The sequence below is a fragment of the Tamandua tetradactyla genome, chromosome 18 (genome assembly GCF_023851605.1).
Source record: "Tamandua tetradactyla isolate mTamTet1 chromosome 18, mTamTet1.pri, whole genome shotgun sequence".
Lineage (NCBI taxonomy): Eukaryota > Metazoa > Chordata > Mammalia > Pilosa > Myrmecophagidae > Tamandua > Tamandua tetradactyla.
This window is the reverse complement of record NC_135344.1, coordinates 69,972,618-69,984,670: the sequence shown is the minus strand read 5'-3', so window position 1 is coordinate 69,984,670 and position 12,053 is coordinate 69,972,618.

Below are 12,053 nucleotides of genomic sequence, written 5' to 3'. Positions count from 1 at the left end.
GGCCTTTGAGTATATTTGTTCTTTCAAGTTCTTGTTGCTTTGGATTCTCTACAGAACCAACAATAGTTGGCGCTACCTAAGTACTCAATAAACGGCATCCATTTTTCTATTATTTCAGATGCCTTTGGACTACGGTTGTTCCTAGTCCACAAGGAAGAAGTTCCTGGCTGTGGAAGGGGAAACTTGGTGCATCTCATGACCTCTTCAGGGACTGAGCCTCGTCTGATGCCCTAACACATATATCCACGGACCCAAAAGTATGCAGAGATGAGTCAATGTGCTACATTCTTGACTGATCGATAAGATGTAAATTCTGAGATCTAGGGCTAACATCAGGTATGTAAGTGACCTTGGGCAACTCCTGGAACCCTTCCTAGTCTGTAAATTGAAAAGAATAAAACCTACAGCCTTAGTTTGCCAGGGTTGCCACGAGAAATGCCACGCTGGTTGGCTTAAACAACAGAAATGAATCATCTCACAGCTTTGGAGGCTAGAGGTCTTGGCAGGTCATGTTTTCTCCAAAGTCTGTAGCCTTCTGGTGTGGCTTGCTGGCAATCGGTGTCCATCTCCTTCACACAGCACTGTCTCCTTGTGCCTCCTCCTCTGGTTTCCTTCCCTGTCCAATGTCCACTACTTGCAAGGATCAAGGTCCTCCCTGATTCATTTTGGCAGCATCTTCATAGGCTCTCCAAAGATCCTGTTAACAAATGAGTTCACACCCACAGGACAGAGCTGTAGACTTGAACATGTCTTTTGGACCCCACACTTAGCATATAGCGTTCCTGGGAAGGATAAGCGAGTCAACGTCCATAAAGCCCCTGGCACATAGTACGTGCTCAGTAAGTGCTCGTCCTCCCCCTTTTTATTCTGTGTTGGTGACTGCTTTCCATCCTTGATTCTATGTGCCCTCTCATGGAAATGGGGTTTTAATAACCTTAGCTTTTCTTATTAAGGCTTTAAAACTGCAGCTGCTCCAAATGTCTCTGACTCATCTACAGCTCACAGATTAATAAGGCATTGGATGATTTAAAGAGAAGTTTCTCTACTTTGCAGACAGCCAAGAGATCCAGTTACCCAGATTTTAGTGCAGCATGTTTACCCAGTGTTGTACATTTTTATGGTAGCTTGTATTTCAGAAACTTTTCTTTTTTAATCAGAAGGCAAGACTCCAGCCAACCCAAACTTCCATATTATGGTTGACACAGCCAAAATCTGTTTTCTAGACCAACTACAGTTCTGATAATTTAAAAATAAATCTTGCCTTCAGGAAATTTACAGATATTTTGTAGATTTCAGAGGACTCAATAATTCAGATGGAGTGAAGGTAAGTATTCACCTACAGCTGTTCCAGGGATGTTTCCACTGACGCATCCAGTGCCTGAGCCTGTCCTGCTGCTGCTCTGAAATGTCACGGTGACCCGTTCCAAAGGCACTTCTTTACTTTCAAACCTTTGGCTGGAAAGCATAATGAACAGTTTCTGCTGACTCTTCATTCTGTTTTATAAATTTCTCTCACCATTATTCAGTTATTTAAAAACTTCTTGGTAACTTCAACTAGTGGAATATGACCATCCAATTACTCTCCTCCTCCTCCTCTTCTCCCTCCTCATTGTTCCCCTTCCTTCTCCTTCTCCCTCTCCCTGTCCCCTTCTCTTTTCCTCTCCTCCTCATTCTCCTCTTTCTTCCCCAGAACAGAAAAGTTCATGGGTTGGAAAATAATTACTGAATCTCTTTTGCCTAAAAGAAGTGTTGACCTAGAGCTGCAAAGAGGGGAAAGCTTTGTGTCAGCCTATCCAGGGTGTCCTTTTCTAGTACCTTCTGCAGCAAGCAAACCAAGGAAATGTTTGAGTGGAGAAGAAAGCTACTAATAGGATATGCATATTAGCCGTCTCCAACTGTAGAGACTGGAAAATGTCTTGTCCTCTGAATGTGCTCCCAAGGGACATGTCATTTGTCTGTAGGTATTTCTCTATGCTATAATATATGTTTGACATATTGAAGTTTGGAATGCCATTTTGTTCAACTTTTTTTTTTCTTCAAAGAACCGTCATTACTCTTACAATATTATCTGATGATTACCAGCTCTCTAAATAAATGTAAATCCTTGTCGGATTTTTCTTCAGTGGCATTGACAAACTGACGTTTGGAAAGTTTTCAGGATTGTCCCAGTATTTCAGCTGCAAGGTATTTCATAGCCGGAGTTGGAAAAACTATTTACCTTCAGCTGTCACACAGTACATATGACAGCTATATTTTTTCTACTATATCAGATGTTGATAAAAAGATGGAGTTCTCACAGACTGTATGTCAAACTTTATGTGTCGTGTAATAGGGTGCTGCATTATCACTATGGAGGTGAATGTAAAATGTTACTCATGAGTCCAATAGACTTTGCTTTATGGGGTACTCACATATATCTTAGGTTCATTGTTCTTGAGAGCTTATCAGTACACATTGTAAAACGTTCCCTAGTGGGCACTAATGCCAGTCTAATGGTGCCTAAGATGTACCACATGGTGATGTTCATAGTTCAATATTAGCGTGAAACTCAGTGAACAGTTCTACGCTTAAAGTTCAATTAGTCAAGAAGAAACCTTTCAAGCTTTAAACGACTTAATTATTTGCTGGCTATCAGGGTAAAAACTGCTTCCCAAGAAATACCACTGTGAAGAAAGGATGAACAGGTAGTGATAATGACAACGAAAAAAGCCTGGCAGAATTTCTCACACTGAGCAATAATTCCGTGCACTCCCCCCTGCCCTAACCACTGCTCTCAAACTTTCCTCTACTGTGGCCTGCAGAAGTCAGTCCTTCTCTTTGGGGACTATTTGTAAGCCACTCCAGTTATTGCTCACTCATGCATTCACTCACATAAAAAAATGTCTCTTGAGCATCTCTCAGGTGACAACTCTTTGGCCTCAGACCTCATGGAGTTCACAAGGCAATGCTTATTCTTTCATGTCATCTGGCCTGCTCAGCTTCTCCTTCCCACATCCATCACCCAGTCTCTGGCCTACCGATTGGTATTCAGTGATCAAGTGGAGAATGGATGGCCTTGAGGTGCTGCTTCGAACCCGATTGGCCTCACTCTGCAGGTTGGGTCCCTCTCCAGCTCTCTATTTTCTGGACTCAGTGCTGAGGACCAAGTGGGATGCAAAAAAGTATGGCGCAGCCTCCAATGCCAAGGAGCTCTACTTCCATTGCGGCTCTAAACTCTACCCTGCTGTGGAGATGGAGCCCCCAGTCCAAGACTGAGTAGGCTCATTGGCCTAGCTTGGTGTTTCCTTTCTGCAGTCCTCGGTAAAACTCTTTGCCTCTCTTAGAGGAAATACTCTGAAGTGCACTGAAAGTTGTCTCTCCCAGCCTATAAGACAACTTACAACCACTTAATTAGAAGAAGCAAAAGTTTGCCCTCCAGGTGGACAATTAGAAAGACGAGTTGATTCGGGGCTTCCACAACCTCATGGATATGGAGCCAGGCCAGCGTACCCGTGTGCTGGACTTAGGCCTCCCAACTCCCCTGATGCATTTTGCACCCCCATGGTAGGGGCTTTTCTCACTTTAGGGGGACATAACTCCAGTGGACAGACTGAGTCCTTAAGTACTGAGCATCTTCAACCTCAGCCAGTCCCTCTTCCTGGGAAGTGATTTACACCCCCAGGGCCAATATCTTCAGTCTCAACTCCAGAGTTACCTCTCTGGGGACATGGGCCATTCTGGCTTCAGCTGGCCTCCTGTGGGTCCACAGAGTGTCAGAGTTTGCCTCTACGTCACCTCTCATCACAACCGATTACAACATTAGTCCATGTGTAGGTCTGTCTAATGCCTGTCATGGGATTCATTTGGTTTAACATCGGTCCTATCTGCTGGCTGTAACTCACTATCTGTTGTTTTCTATTTTAATGAAAAAGTAGAAAAGTTTAGAATTTCTGCATGTTTCCACAACCAAATCCATCTGTAGGCATGCACTTCACCTTCTCTCTTGAGATTATGAAGGAATGGTCCATGAGTTTCTCCATGGTCAGGCACTCCTATCTACTCCAGGGATCATTTCCAAAACCGTCTCAGCAACCCTTCCACACACACACACTTTATGCATTCTCAGTTTTTCTATACATACTGGATTATTTCAATCAGAACAACAGCATGCTGTAACACTTTGGCTTCTGTTGGGGATTGAATCATTCACCCACAAAAACATATTCAAGTCCATACTCCTGGTCCTGTGGGTATAGACTCATTTGTACATAGATCTTCAAAGATCCTACATAGATGAGGCCAGGGCAGGCTGGGCCTTCATCCATATGACTGAAGAGCTTATAAGCGAGGAAATCTAGACAGAGACACAGACAACGAGTAGGAGGAGCAGAAGGAACAATGGAGACAGATCACCATTTAGATGTAGGCAAAAATTGACTGTCAGCAAGCCACCACCAGGATGCTTTGGAGAAGGCATGGCTTTCTGATACCTTGATTTTGGACTTCTTGCCTCCAAAACTGCAAGACAATAAGTTCCTGTTGTTGATATCTGGCAAACTAACATGCTCTAATTAAAAAAAAAATTCTCTCCAACTACTGTCCAATTTCTCTTTACACTTTGTAGCAAATTTGTGCAAGGAATTATTTACACTCTTTCTATACTTCTCTTCCCATTCTCTCTTGAACCCACCCCTACCACTCCACTGAAACTATTTTTACCAAGATCACTAATGACTTCAAATCTCATAGTCAATTTTCAGTCCATCTTATTTGCTAGACAACAGCATTGCTTGTGGTTGAGCAGTCTCCTCCTCGAAACACTTTATGCACTTGACTTCCAAACGCCATTCTCTTTTCTTTTCCTCCCACACTGAATGCTACTTCTCAGACTCCTGCTGCTGCCTCTTCATCTCCCCAGGTTCCAAATCCTCAGTGCACCACTCCATAGTCTGCACTCACTCGCTCTGTGATCCTGCTCTTCTCCAAGGCTTTAAATAGAAACGACAAACTGATAACTCTCAGATGTGTATGTTAAGCCCAGGCCTCCCCTCTTGAATTCTGGAATTAAATTTCTCAATTCTTTCTCAATACCTTCACTGGAATTTCTAACAGGCACCTCTAACTTAACATATCCAGAATGAAACTCTTGATTGATTTGTCCTCAAGCTGGTTCTTTCCAAGGTCTCTCCATTTCCACAACTGGTGCATCTGACTTTCCAGTTTTTCAGTCCAAAAACATCATTGAATCCTCTCATACCTGATTTCCAGTTCATCAGCCATTCTGCTTCTTTCAAAGCATTTCCAGAATCCTATGTTTTCTAATTAATTCCATCAACACCTGTCCCCAGCCTCTATTCTACATTACTTAGACCCTTAGTACACAAGGTGTTGCCTTTGTACCAACAACATCAGCTCACCTGGGTGCTGGTTAGAAAGGTAAGATCTCTGGTCTCATTGCAGATTAATCAGAATTGCATTTTATCTAGATCTATTGGTGATTCATTTGCGCATTAAAGTTTGGGAAGCTCCAACCTACTGCAATAGCTTACTAGTTGTTCCTCTTCTTCTACCTTGCCCCTCTGAATTATTTTTTGCACAAATATTGTAAAAAAAAAAAAGTCAGAGGATATCACTTTTTTCCCTAAATCCCGAAATGACTTTTCATCTTATTCAGGGTAAAAGCTAATGATATCACTGTGGCCTAGAAGCTTTACTTTTTTATGATCTGAACCCCTCCCCTTCTGCTTTCATCTCCTACTATTTCCCCCCTGGATCACTTGATCACTTCAGTTACAGTGGCCTCCATGCTGTTCCACCCACATGCAAATATGCACGTGCCTCAGGGCCTTTGCACATGTTGCCTGGAACTCCTTCCCAGATGTGGGGAGCTTGTTTCTTCACTTTATCCAGACTGCTAAAATGTCACCTCATCAGAGAGACCCTCCATGGCATCCTAAATACATAGCACATCCCCAGCACCATCAGTCCTTTTCCTTGCTTTGTTTTCTTGCATATTTCCTCACAGTTATTTGTTTATTGCTTGTCTCTCCCATGACAGTGTAAGTTCTCTGAGGTCAGGGATTTTTCTATTGTATTACCTATTGTTAAAATAGTGCATGGCACATAGTAAGTGCTCTTTAAAGATGTAATGAATGCATGGGATAAAATGATATAGAACAATATAAACACTTGTACCAATGTCAGTTTTCCTGGCATCAATATTGTCCTACAATTATGTAAGATTTAACTTTCGGGGGAAACTGGGTGAAGGGTATATGAGACCTTGTGTACTAGCTTTGCAATTTCTTGTGAATCTTTAAGTATTTCAAAATTTTAAAATAGTAAAAGAAAGATAAAATTTTTAAAAATCTAAAAAAAAAAATGTAGTGAATGAATGAATGAATGAATGAATCCCAAGTTTTTTGTTGTGCATTGTGTTTGCTTTATAAGACTAATGCCATTTGGTAAGTGCCTTGGGATTCTTGGATAAGGTGCCCTAAGTAGGCTGTGTCTTGAGAAAGGACTTCAAAAAGTCAGGATTCCTTCAGAGCTTACAGTTAACTGATAAATGCTTTTAAGGCACATCTTTCCGCCATGGGCCAAGACATCTTGGAGTCAGGAAATGGAGAGTCAAAGGCTGATGGCTGGAACGTAAGCTATGTGCCCCTGGCTCAGCCTGGCTGGAGGGTTTATGCCAAGAAATGTGGTTTAAAGCCCTGCATGTATCCAGTGCTGGCTTTCTCAAGCACTGACCTGCCTTCTTTTTAATTTCAAACTTGGTGATGGTTTCAAGTTCAGCCTCCCGCTGAGCTTTTGTAAATGAAGGTGAAAAGTCTGAACACACGTTGAGAGGAAAGCCAGGCTCAAGGCATCTGGCTCTCCAGCTGGAGGTGAGGAGTAACCAGAAGAGACCCCCAGGCTTTTCCTATCCATTTTCCCTATCTCAGCTCACACCAGGTAACAATGACAAAGATGTCCTTAAAAATCTTAGCAATGACTTGTGTAACAGCAGCATCACAAACTAGATAGTTAAGGACAGGGAAAATCAAATTCTTAGGACTGCAATTTCGCCAGTCAGCGATATTTGACAGATTTACCTACATCCAAGTGGTACTGCTCTTTGGATGGAACTTGCTTTGATTCATTTTTCTTTTTCCCTCTTGTTGGTTACAAGCTGGCTTCCACTTGTACTCTCCTGTTCTCAATGACCAGCGGAGTTTCTTAGAGTAAAACACAGCTAGAGCCAGAAATGACCTCAGAAGCCCAGAACCCAGTTCCATAGATAAAGTAACGAAAGTTCAGTCACATGCAGACACTTGCCATGCAGCTTGGAAGCAGCAATGCTGGACATGGAGCTTGTTTTTTCTTTTTCTGATGCATTCTCTTTGCCATCTGCCATCCCGCGATAAAGCCACACCTAGATATGAGCTCTTTAGATCCTTGCTCAAAAGTTAAGACCAGACTCAACGTCTTCAGCACCCACCACCCTCCCCCATCAGGCTTCACCAGCCTGTCCCAGGTCCCGGGACACTGGGGATGGGCCTTGGCCAGGCCCCCACAGCCATCCTATACTGACTTCTTGTCTGAGCACAAAGACCGAGGACAATTCCTGCCTCTCCAACCTCACCCTGGGATAATTACTTAATCTCTCAGTTTCCTCCTCTGAAAAAAATGGAGGCCGAGGCCGCCAGCCTTGTAGGGTTGTTGTGAAGACTACAAGAAATGAAGTGAGAGAATTTCCTATAACCTTGTAGATAAATACCCGAGTAGCTACTGTCCTCCCCCACTGAATCCCACATCTTCATTGTCTTGCCTTCAGCCTTTATTAAGTAGGAAATGGCTCTGATAAAAGAACTCACAGCCCCCTTCTGACCTTGAGCAAGGTGCAAATAAGTGATAAAGCTTCCTGTGTTTGAATAGCCAGAGGCTGTTTGGACCCTTGAACAGGAAGAGTTGGCACTTGAAGCTTAAAGCCCTAAAACAAGAGGTCCTGAGCTATCCCTGGACCCTGCTGGCAACCTTAGGCTGGACGTCCAGGAAAACGCCAGGTCGGTGAGTCCCGTCTCCCTGAATCTCCATTCTCCCCTGACGTCATGACGACAGAATATGTGTGCTCTCCTCCCCTCCACACTGTCCTCGCAGTATCTCTACAGTCAGGAAAAATTGTAAAAGTCCTTAACGTGGACATAAAAGATTAACTTTGCCTCCTTTCAATGGGACGCCAGGCACAGGCTTTGGAGTATCTGATTCTGCGTGGGTCTCTGCCTTTCATGAACCTTGAACTCATTTCAAACTTTAAGTTGTAGGAAGCTGAGAGTAACACCAGTGATTCTTGTCCATAGAGATGATGCAAATGAGTTTTTTTCAGGTGGAGATGCAATTGATTTCCCACCTGTGGAAGAGGCCAGTTTCAGAACATTTATTTATGTTCTCTGGAGCCTCTTCTGGACCAATGGTGTTTTTTGGTTTTGGTTTTGGCTTTACATTTTAATAATGTAACCCAGAAATCAGGATTTAACGGATGGTTTTGATTGCTGAATCATTACATAGATTTTTCTTTTTGCTTTCTGGTATGTTGGAATAGACACAGGGAAATACCCGAAATCTTTCATTGTAACCCAGCTGCCTTGATCTCTGATGATGATTGTATAGCCTTTATCTTCTGCCCTGTGATTGCAGACGCCTTGCAACTAACCTTCACTTGCATCCATTTATCTAGTTTTTCAAATTTAGAGGCTTGTGACCACTTAGAGAGCCCCTAATGTTTATTAATGAAGGGTCTTGGGTCAGTCCAGAACTAACCCACCCCAACTCCAAAGTTATCTTGATAATCGAGACTGGATCATACCAAAGTGGGCCCACCTGACATGCGCAGTAGCTTAGACTTGAACCGACAAGTCACCTAGAGCTTGTTCTTCCGTTCACTTACACACGTTCTGTGACTAAGCATGTCATCAGTCCGTGCATGCTCAATCATCAGATCCCCTCTAACGACATTATCTGGGGCCACTGTGCTCCTTATCCTAACTCTTGCCCATCCTTTTCTCTAATAAACCTATCAGAATTACTGCACTTCCGGGAGACAGCTTTTGGGCTGCTAGACCACCTGCTCTCCTACTCCACCCCTGGTAATAAACTCTTTCTCTCTTTGAAATCCCGGTGTCTCAGGAATTGGTTATTGAGTGCATCGAGGAAAGGAATCCATGGCCTTTGTGCACATTAGCTGACAAATTATTCCCTCATTAATTAATGGGCAAAATAAAATCTCAGACACGTGCTCATCATATATTTGTAAGAGAGCCATGATTTTACCCTTTAAAAAAAAATGATCCTTTTAATAGGGACCTACCTCCTGCCTTGTGCACATCTCCCATGAAATCCTCCTTGGCTCCTTGCTCCCGGCGCCCTGCAGCATCTTTGGTCCCCGCATCGTGTTTGCGCCTGGCTTTCTTTCCACGTGTCTTTGTTGTCACATCATTTTCTCTGATAGACTGTGCGTTCCTTGAGAGCAGAGACCAAGTGGTGGGGTTTAACGCTCTGGTGCCCTGCACAGGGTAGAGATTTATCAGCATTTCTTGCCTCAGACATCTTGAAATCCTTCAATTAGTTCTTGATGGCTAAACCTTGACTGGGCATCCAAGCGTTACTTCAGTTGAAAGAAAATATTAACTAAAAAATTAAAAATACAACGTGGTCGTGGGATTGTAAAAACCAAGTGTCTGATGCTCCTTTCTTTCTTCTTTATCAACAGACAAGTAAAACATATGGATTAAAAATAAATAAATAATAGGGGGAACAAATGTTAAAATAAATTTAGTAGATTGAAATGCTAGTGATCAATGAAAGGAAGGGGTAAGGTATGTATGTATTTTTTCTCTGTTCTCTTTTTCTTTTTTCTGAATTCATGCAAATGTTCTAAGAAGTGATTATGATGATGAATACACACACAAAAAAATAATAACAAATACAAAGAAGTGCCATTTTCTATGCACCAGGAACTTTTCTAAGAATTTTCACGCATTTACTTAATGAAAAGCTCTTATAAGGCTGTCCTGCGCTAATTTGTCATGTTGGAAACGGGGAACTGAGGTGGAGAGAACTAAAGTCATACGTTTGTATATAAACCTAAATGCAGGCTCCCTGAGCCCCCGCCTTCAGTGGCACTGCTTGCCTTCCGGCCTCAGCCCTTCCATCATGTCTCCACACTTGGGACTACTTCGGGGGCTCGTTCCATCTCCCCATCCTGAGCATCCTCTCCCACCTGTCCCCCAGCCTCCTGAGCCCACGCACCATTGAGAGCTGTCACGGGCTGCAGCAGCCCTGTCCCTTTCGGTGAGTCCCGGGTAGTTCCTGCTGCACTCCTTAGGCCGCCCATGGATTGAGAAATTCGTAAAAACAAGCTCCATGTCCACGCGTTCATTCATTCCATCATTCACCCCACCAATACCTATTAAACATTTATTACATTTTATTTTTAAATGTTTATCATGAATCTAATATGCACCAGGATCTGATGAAGAAGTGATTGAACAGACGTACTCCCCTCTACATGAGCCCTCCCTAACTTGGGAGAGAGTCACAGACGACAGACACATCCAGGATACAAGCAAGGGGACTTCAGATGGTTCTCAGGCCCTGAGAAGAGGGGGTACGCTCCTGGATTGTTGTGGGGGGGCATGCTGGGGAATAGACAGGGAAGGCTCTCGAGGGAGGAGGCATTTGAACACAGGAGCCAGCTAGGAAGATGGCGCAAACAGGGAACATCTAGTGGAAATGATCTTGGGATGGGACAGAAAGGAGGTGAGCGACTGAGGGTGAGGAGGGGGCTGGCAGAGGCGGCTGGGGGCCAGGATTTATAGGGTCTCTCAAGCATGGGAAGGGGTTGGGATTTTTTTTTCGCTAATCCTAATAAGCAGACAGCTGAGGATTTTACGTTGGAGTTTGGAGAGATTCAGTTTTTACTCAGAGTCCCTTCCCAGTGTGCAAAAGAAGCATCCCGGGCTGGGGGAAGAGACTGAGAGGGTGGACCCAGAGCATGTCCCCCAAAGATGGAAACTTCATGGCAGCCAGGTCCAGCCTCGGAGCTGACTCTGGTGCTCAGAAGGGCCCCAAGTGAAGGGAGTGAGGCTGTATGGTCGCCACCCTGAAATTGTTATGGATTTTATTTATGAACTTGCATTTTCTAAGGAAGTCTGCATGGTGTGGGGGTGCGGTGAGTGCCTACTCATCCTCCCCCGGGACCGCCGCCCCCCACCCAGACCTGCATTTCACCAGGTGTCTACCCCGGTGGGTGTCTGCGTGCAGAGGCAGAGGGCGCCCGAGTTGGGAGCATCTAAGGAAGGACCCACTGGGAGTGTCTCAGTACACTCCACAGACCAGCTGACCTCGTGGTCTCCTAACCAGTCCACACCCACGCACAGAGGTTGCAGTCCCTCGGGGCCACCAGTTTGCTGAGGGTTGGACAAGGGACCGGTGGAAGAGGAGATAGGCTTTGGAACCCCAGAAGGGGCACAGTGCGTGTGTCCAGTGGCTAGCAGGGGCAGGGGGAGCCTTTCCAGGCAGGACCCCTGGGAATCAGGAGAATCTGCACTAGCTCTGATGTCCCCATGCCACGAAGGGATAAGAGAAGACCCAAAAGTGCAAATAAAAAGCAGCATGGTCTATCTGGAGAAACCACAGGGGAAAGCAAACATTTTGTAGTCTTTATTTAAATAACATTTTGTTCCTGCTTTTCGAACAAGTTGCCCCCTGTTTTCATTTACAAAATGGGAGCGCTGGTGCTGAAACGTAGGTTTCTTATTGGTGTTTCAGGTTCCGAAACAAATAAACTCTTGCATCCCCGTATGCACACGTGCAGTTTTCAGACATTTCTAAAATGGTGATTGATAAGTAGGTATAACTGGGGCTTGTACAGGGATTCCCCAGTTTGAATATGAAAACATTTCATAAAGTGCAAAGGGGTGTGCCACTGGCTGTTTAGTATGCTATGATGTTGGTTAGGGATATAAGCCCTGGGTTTGTATCTGAGGCTCTGCCACCTGCTATCTGGGTGATAACGGCTATTGTGTTAGGCT